At 38.0% G+C, this 9,245-nt stretch overlaps 1 pseudogene; it reads right to left on the reverse strand.

Moving 5' to 3' along the window:
• Nucleotides 1-3,594, reverse strand: part of LOC134370498 (cleavage and polyadenylation specificity factor subunit 5-like) — a 90,867-nt pseudogene extending 87,273 nt beyond the window's left edge.
• Between the last annotated feature and the right edge of the window lie 5,651 nt (nucleotides 3,595-9,245).

A 9,245-nucleotide genomic window follows, 5' to 3' on the forward strand; every position in this document is an offset into this window, starting at 1 on the left:
ACCCTTTCTGACTGTTCTTCAATGATCATAACCCCCTGGCTTTTTCCTCTTCATACAGCTCTTTCTGGGAATCCCAGAGCCCACCACTAACAAATTAATTTCATGTTGTTGAATCTCAACCTGCTTATCACTGGTAGTTAACACTGCCACCAGACCTCCCCAAAGCTAACAGCATACAGAAAATGTAATGCCCTCAGACAGGAATATGCCTTATTTATAAAAAAAATAAATAAATTGATACATTTAGCAGAGCTCAGAGCTGATATTTAGTTGTACCTTTTTGGAAGGTGTGTGGTTGATCTAGAATGGCAACCTTTTTGGAAGATGTGTGGTTAATTTAGAATGCCCACTCTGAGCACCAAAATCATACCCACAACTGTCAGTTAGGATTGCATGTGATCCTGCTCGCTGCAATCATATCTACAAGAATTAACTTCCATATTATTTGAAAATTCAGAGAATTATTTGAGAATTATTATTTGAGAATTCAGCCCTCACAAGGAAATAAGACCCACATCCAGTTTGTAATACAGTCAATTTAAGCAACAACAAAAATGTATGTATATTAGGATTCCAATTTTAACTTCTAATCTTTTCTCACTGGGATTTTATAAATCCTTTTGACAGACATTGGGTAAAAAATGGTGTCTGCTCTGGCCTAGTTCTCTTTTCCTTTATTTATTGAGTAGTTTCTGCTGATTTTTTTCATCTCCAAAGAAACTTGCTTTCTTCAACTGTAGTGGTCAATGTCAATTGTAGAGAATACTCAATTCTTGTTTTGAGTTGTTTTGCTGTTTTTCTTTTTTAATCTGAATTTTGAACAAATTCATACAAAGTCTTCACCAATTAATTTCTAAGGAAACTTCGCTTTTCACCAGGAAATTTCTGCAAAATGTCTGCTACCGAGGTGCTGTCATCTTGGAATTGCTTCTCTGATTGTTCAACCCTACAGCTCTCAGCGCATTGAGGGATCTCTGCTACCGCCTCACTGTCCTGTCTGTGCTGTGATGACTGGATGAATTCTGAAGCCTGCTAGAGGCAAGAAGAATAGAAGCACAACTTCTAGATTGAGTCCTACCTAGAAAATATTCTTCCGTTGGTATATATGAATGCCATGACACTTTGGGAGGGGCAGCATTAAACTTATAGCATTTAACCACTTACAATCTACAACCCACCAGGCTAGTGGTTTCCAAACCTGGCATCAGAATCACCTGGAGAGATTTTAACAAAACATACATACCCCTCACCCCCACCAACATTGGAAACCAACAGCAATTTTTATGTTTATCATTTAAACTGTTAATGTTATTGCAATTCAATAGCTTAAATTTTTTCAAATTTTACTTTAATTTTTTTCACTATTTTTTATAAAAACCTACTTATAAAATAAATGCAAGAGACGTTTTCATTCTCCTTGACCATTTTTATGTACTATTGGAGGGCGAGTAAGCTGAAGTACACCTTTTGGAGAACAAATTGGTAAGAAGTGTCAAATTTAAAATGTTTAGGCCATTTAGGCCCGGTGATTCCAATTCTTAGAATCCACCCTACAAAAATAATTGTAGAAATGTGTATGGGTGTGTAGTATTTAAGACAGTCTATCTGAAATAAAAAATAATCTCAAAAATCTCAGTGGCTCAATACAATAAATGTGTGTTTTGTGCTGATATCACCAACACAAGTCAGTAGGGAGGCTCTGCTCACAAAGTTATTCAGAGATCTGTGTTGTGATTCCACCTTTCTCTAGGTTCTTAGAATCCCCTCTGTTAAGTTGGAAGATAGGAAACGAGAGAATACATGGAGGATGGTGGGGGACACTTTTATGGACCAGATCTAGAAGTGACAAACATCACTTTGACTCACATTCCTTTGTTCAAACTTGATCACAAGGTCCTATTTACCTGGAAGGGAGCCTCAGAAATGCAGACCAGCTGCTTGTCCTGGAGAAAAACACAGTATGGTGAACATTGCCATAGGGAATTGGAGGGACATGTTCATCACAGCATTGCTCATGAAAGCAAAACACTGGAGAGAACCTGGGTGTTCATAAACAAGAAGCAGTTGGGTGAATTAGGGCACATCCATACCATAGAATATGAAGGCTGTGATTAAAAAGAAAGTGGTAGCTCTGTGCATACTAATATGGAAGAACACCTGTAATATATTGATGGATCAAAAAATCCATATAATAATAGTGAGCCTGGTACAGTACAATTTCTATTACAACTTTTTATTATTTATATATAATTGGAATGTAAATAGTCTAGCTTCAAGATAGGGTCTTGTTTTTTAAAAAGTTATCCCTATCCACATAATGAAATGCTCTTCAGGCATTAAAAAAGAATAAGTAGCGCTGTTACACTAGTATAGAAATATCTCTAAGATAGGTCATTAAAGGAAAAGTGCAAGACGCTGAGCAGTGGATAAACATGCTAATGTTTATGTAAAAAGAAAAGGATGTATGTTTACATATATGTGTATTCACAAAGAAGATAAACACAGGAAATGTTTTGGGGAAGGAGAACTCAGGACAGGAATAAGCAAACAAAATTTGGAATAGAACAGGTACATATTTTATAATAGTTAACCTTTTGTACCTTTTAAATTTTGTACCATGTGAATTAACTAGGAAAAATATGTTTTTAAACCACCAGTCCTGGGGAAGAAGAGGTCAAGTGATTAGACGGAGAGAGAGAAAATCAAGACCTCTGTCTTAGCCACATTGACTTTCAGATTGATGTTAGAAAGCCAAGGGGTGATGTCAGGGGAAACAATTCATCACAGAAGTATAGTTCAGGAGAGAAATCTAGGCTAGAAATATAAATGTAGGCATTTTCAGCATATAGATGATATTTAAATCACTGAGAATGGATGCAATCACCTATGGGGAGTGTAAATAAAGAAAAGAAAAGTCCCAGGACCAAACCTGGTACTGCAAGATAATGCATGTTCATGATTAAAAGCTTGGAAGATACTATAAGCACAAATAAATAAAAATTGTCTATAATTCTACTTTCCAGAGATTAAATCTGTTAACATTTTGGTATATTTCCTTCTAGTCTTTTTTTCTCTGCATCTAAAAATATGCCATTAAAAAAAATCTGTGTGTATATTTGAAGAGAAGAAAAAAAACAGCATTTCAACAACCCAGAGTATTTGAAAAGGAGGCACAATCTTCACCGGAGTCTTGTAGACCATTAAAGAACATTCAGTTTATAATCTGTAGGAAATTTTTCAAAGATGTCTTTTGTCCATCTTTCTCTCTGTCTCTCTGTCTCTCTCTGTCTCTCTCTCTCTCTCTCTCACACACACACACACACACACACACACACACACCAGCAGCAACAGCAGCAACAGAACGCAACGCTCTCTGCTTTTTCTAAATACCCTCGCCCCTCCTTTGCTTTGTATACAGGGCTCTGGTGTTTTTTCCATCCCTTCTCCTGCTTCTGAGACATACACTTTCAGGAACACGTTGTGCTGCGTATCCTCCAATTGCCTGTCCAGTCCCCGTCTCCACCCTGCTCTGTGGTTTGTGAGGTTGACCAAGATGGAAAGTATCACCAGGTCCCTCTGCTTCTGGATTCCCATTGGGTTTTTAGCCCCAGGCCACTTCAGCATCTATTGTTAGCTTCTTTAAGCCCTTCCCTCCCTCTAATAAATAGTCCCTTAATTAAGCTCTTCTTGGAGACCCAGGCTCAAGTATGACATCTGCTTCCTGCCAGGACCCTGACTGGCACCAACATCTCAGGCTCCTTCAAGTTCTATATCTCTTTTAACTCATTTTCTTCATCACCACAGCCAAAAGCCTGAGTTCCAATTAGGCAGACTTTTTTTGTGTGAATATTACTTCATAACTCTTAGCCCACATGAGACATTAATATAGGTAATATGGACACATTTTAATTGCACAAAGAAAATTTGTAAGGAGAGTCGAGAGTGGGGTTAAAAGAGGAGGGTGGGCTTCACTTTTTCTTTCATGTAAATCTTTATTTGATTTTGATTTCAAAATGTGCTTTTGCCAAAAAAAATTTTTTAACTTTAAGGAAAAAAATACAGACTCCAGGACCTTACCCCAGGAACTCTGAATCTGCACTGACTCTTCAGAGCCACGGTGTGCATTTATGCAGGTTGTGTCACGCCTGGGGGCCCCAGGTGATGGGGCTGACACCCAGCCTACAATCCATTCACCAGCCCTCAACTCCTGATATGAACCCCGAAGACTTGAAGACCAGTGGTGGCCCTGCTCCTGCTTGTCTGGATCTATGCTGATTTTCTGCCACTTGGAACTTTTGGCTTGTTTTTGCTGCTTCTGCTAGGACAGAAAACTGTACCTTGGGCTTGAATCGGAGCTATGCTGATCATACTTGGAACTTACCTATCTTTTTCGATCCCAGACACTGCTTGGACTAATGTTGCTCAAATCCCCAATCTGTCTGCCTTGTTCTAGGGTTCTTTACTAGCACAGATTTCTGGCCCCAAATTTTCCTGATCTGGTCCATTCCTTCATTCCCAAGCACCAGCTTAGAAGCTGCAATAATTCTATTAGATCTCTCCTGTGTTTAAATAGCTGCTTAACACTTCTTTGCCACTAACTAAGTTACCAGGCAGCATCTAATCTGAATTTAACTTCTCTTTCAATCTCTATATCTGAGCTTCCCTGGTGGTCTAGTGGTTAGGATTCGGCGCTCTCAATCTCTATATCTGGCCCTTTTTTTTTTTTTTTTTTCTTTCTTTGAGTAGCTTCCATCTGGAAATACATTAGATTTTCCTAGCCTTTAATGATCATGACATACAATGTCACTAGACCTCAGCCATTTCTAAAACAGTCCCATCAGCCCCCTCACCCTAACTCAGAAAACTGACTTTTTAATAAACCATTCTATTTTGAACCATATGTTAGAATTTTATGATTATTAAAATTGAAAAAAAAAAAGTGTATATATGTATCCTTCAAAATAAGGGAATATGCCTTAATATCTTTTTGCTTACAATGAATTTTTTTAAATAATGGATACTATATACATATACATGACTGTCTCCAAATTCCCAAAGATTTCAGAAGTGAGCTAAGAGGGTTGGCTGGTTAGCTCAATTGGTTAGAGTGCAGCCTTATAACACCAATGTCTAAGGGTTCAGATCCCCTCACCAGCCAGCCATCAATAAATAAATAAAAAGAAGTAAGCTGAGGTTCTGTTGTGTTTTACAGTAGTAGTCTCTGGCACAGTTCCATTTCAATCTGCCTAAAATAAATAGGCCAGGAACCAATCACATCTCCTTTCCATCTGTGATTCACCTGTAGAAGTTGTCTCGCCACTTCTGGAAGCTCAGATGTCAAATAATGAACTGAGGCTCCATTCACCTTTGGTTTGGCAAACTCATATCCCACTATCTCTCCCTCCCACTCAGAAGCAAGATTTAGTTACTCATTAATTTTAAGGGGGTTTCCTAAGAGACACAAGGAAAGATTTCCTGGTGATGTGGGCTGACAGCTATGGAAGCACGAACAAGGGAAGTCATAAAATCTCTTCCCTGGGAGTCTTAAGAAAAGCAAAACCAAATGGGTCTTGTCTAGAAGTTTTTGAAGGAGGTAGGGGACTTAAAAGGGGTGCAGTGTCATATAATTCAATGATTTTGTAGTAACAGATGGACCACTCACTTAAAATAAGAAGAAACAATTTACAGAGTTGGTGATTCCCAAATTCCATGGGTCTTTTAACCATGAATTTATGCTAACTACACCCTCAGCTTTTTCAGGCTTAATAAGATTTCAACTTGAGTCGTGGTGTTGTATTTGCCATTGCACAAACAGCAAGTTGAATTTGCTATTTAATATCTGATAATAAACTGTGTCCCTCCTCCTGCATGCAGTTCCACTCTTTGTTAGCACAAAGATGTTCTAGTGTGGGCAGAATGTAGGATGTGGTTCTTTATTGCTCAAGTTCCTCTCCGCTCACTCCCTCTACTCCTCTTATACAGGAAGAGGATGAGCCCTGAATACAACTTGCCCAAGTCACTTACTAAATCAAAACAGAGGCCCACTTTGGCATAAACACAATGAGTTTCCATGCTTTAGCAAATGGTGCTGGGAGAACTGGATATCAATATGCAGGAGAATGAAACTAGACCCATACCTCTCACCATACACTAAAGTTAACTCAAAATGGATTAAATAATTAAATATAAACCCTGAAACAATAAAACTTCTTAAAGAAAACATAGGAGAGACACTTCAGGAAATAGGACTGGGCACAGACTTCATGAATACGACTCCAAAAGCACGGGCAACCACAGGAAAAATAAACAAATGGGATTATATCCAACTAAAGAGCTTCTGCACAGCAAAAGAAACAATTAACAGAGTTAAAAGACAACCAACAGAGTGGGAGAAAATATTTGCAAAATATACATCTGACAAAGGATTAATATCCAGAATATACAAGGAACTCAAACAACTTTACAAGAAAAAAACAAGCAACCCAATTAAAAAATGGGCAAAAGAGCTAAGTAGGCATTTCTCTAAGGAAGCTATACAAATGGCCAACAGACATATGAAAAAATGCTCAACATCACTCAGCATCCGGGAAATGCAAATCAAAACCACACTGAGATACCATCTCACCCCAGTTAGGATGGCTAAAATCCAAAAGACTCTGAACGATAAATGCTGGCGAGGTTGCGGAGAAAAAGGAACTCTCATACATTGTTGGTGGGACTGCAAAATGGTGCAGCCTCTATGGAAAATGGTATGGAGGTTCCTCAAACAATTGCAGATAGATCTGCCATATGACCCAGCTATCCCACTGCTGGGAATATACCCAGAGGAATGGAAATCATCAAGTCGAAGGTATACCTGTTCCCCAATGTTCATCGCAGCACTCTTTACAATAGCCAAGAGTTGGAACCATCCCAAATGTCCATCATCAGATGAGTGGATACGGAAAATGTGGTACATCTACACAATGGAATACTACTCAGCTATAAAAACGAATGAAATACTGCCATTTGCAACAACATAGATGGACCTCGAGAGAATTATATTAAGTGAAACGAGTCAGGCACAGAAAGAGAAATACCACATGTTCTCACTTATTGGTGGGAGCTAAAAATAAATAAATAAATTCACACACACACACACACACACACACACACACACACACACACACACACACAAACCGGGGGCGGGGGGGGAAGAAGATATAACAACCACAATTCCTTGAAGTTGATACGACAAGCAAACAGAAAAGACATTGATGGGAGGGAGGGGGGAGAGAGAGGAGGGAGGGAGGTTTCGGTAATGGGCCACAATAATCAACCACATTGTGTATCGACAAAATAAAATTAAGAAAAAAAATCAAAAAACAAAAAACAAAAAAAAAAAACAGAGGCCCACTTTGGCATAAACACAATGAGTTTCCATGCTTGGCTTCTCCATACAACCGACTGTAGCAATCACATGCTTTAACCAAATTGTTGCCATCCAGTGAACATAGCAGCAATCCTTATCCTTACCTGTAAAGTCAAATAGTTTTTCATTCATATGTTTTGCAGTTTTGCTATGGAAACCCCATCATGACGATGTACAAATGCCCATGCACAGCCATACATCTCTGCTCTTCTTTTAGGAAGGCTGCGATTTAAAGTTCTGAGTTAATGAGGTGTGGTTCACGATGATTTTAAATAATTCAAATTAAAAAAGTTAATATGTTGAGTTTCAAGAGCCAGGTAACTGCTGAGGAAAAGAATCAGGTGAAGTTTCAAGGGCTGCAAATCAAAGTCACCTGTAGCCCCTCCACCTCTGGGTCCCTTAACCAGAACTACTTCCAGTGCCCCAGCAGAGATTTGTGGCTATGTTCTTATTGGACACTGAGTATTTTTTAATTTTAAAAGTCATAGTAGAATAATAATATTAATTTGTTGAGCATCTAGTAGATGCCAAACACTGTTCTAAGTGCTTTACTTGCATTAGCTCGTTTAAGTCTCATAACAATTCCATAAGATAGTACTACTTTTACCCCCATATTACACCAGAGAAAGAGGAACAAAGAGATTGAGTAACTCACTCAAAGTCACAAGTGAGTAGTGGTGCCAGGATTTGCACTTAGGCAGTAAGATTCTAACATACAAGGTTCAAGTGAGTTTTTATTATCTGATGGGTGCTTTTGTGTACAGAAAAGCATGTTTACAATAATATTTAATTAATATGCAATTTAATAAAATGTAACTTTAAAATATACTTTTCTTAATAATTTCATATCAAATAAGAAAAATCAATTGTACTTTGATTAATGCTCAAATATCTCTTACATTTGACAACTCAGACTCTCAGAACTATTTACATATTTATACATTTCATTAATCAGATTCTTCTAGACTCCTAAATTACAATGACAAATATTTTCAATCATCTGAAAAGTCAGTATAAAATGACAAACAAAATCTTTCTCATAAGCAATGTTATAAATCTAATAAGCCACATCTTTAAATTCAAAAGCTCAAATCTTCTTAAACCTAAAACACAAACAATATACAAAAGTGACTTGATTACAAGCCTATTTACTAAACTTGTTCTTAAACTTAACATAAGAATATTAAACCATAGGTTTTTCGTTTATCGGTTCATTGTTTCTGTCTTATCCTGGGGTTACAAATTTATTTACCCAAGCACGAGAAACAAAGTTACCCCTTTAGGACCATGCCCCAGGCTGCTTGTCACAGAGATGTGGAGCTTGGGTGCCTCTTCTAAGATTAAGCCAGTAAATCTCAGGGGGAGCCCCAATTTATGGTCAGATTTTATCTCTACATCTCCTGGGCTTCATAAACATATGTTTTTCCAGCTTAAATAACCACAGAAGTTTCCATTTCTGTGGTCCTATGATTTTCCCAAAATACCCCATCTCTTAAAATATTCGGGGCTTTCCAGGACCTCAGCTTTTAATTCCCTTTTGATTAACTACAAACTGTTTCATTAAGGCCTGGGTAATAATGAAATTTTGAACCTATTACTCAGACTTCAATTTCCCCTTGCTCATTTTATCTTTCTCATCAACCACCATGTTACGGTTACAATTCCCCTTTTCCTGACAGGCCAACTACCTTCCTACGCTTTTTGTAGCATCTCTACCTCTGGGAACAAATTTCTAACCGTACTATTTCCCACAGCAAAGTGTGTCATTGGAACAGTTCCTGTTCCATACTAGAAATGCTACTGTAGTGTCAAGCTGTACCTTCAGGAAGTGCAG

This window comes from Cynocephalus volans, chromosome 2, assembly GCF_027409185.1.
Source record: "Cynocephalus volans isolate mCynVol1 chromosome 2, mCynVol1.pri, whole genome shotgun sequence".
Classification (NCBI taxonomy): domain Eukaryota; kingdom Metazoa; phylum Chordata; class Mammalia; order Dermoptera; family Cynocephalidae; genus Cynocephalus; species Cynocephalus volans.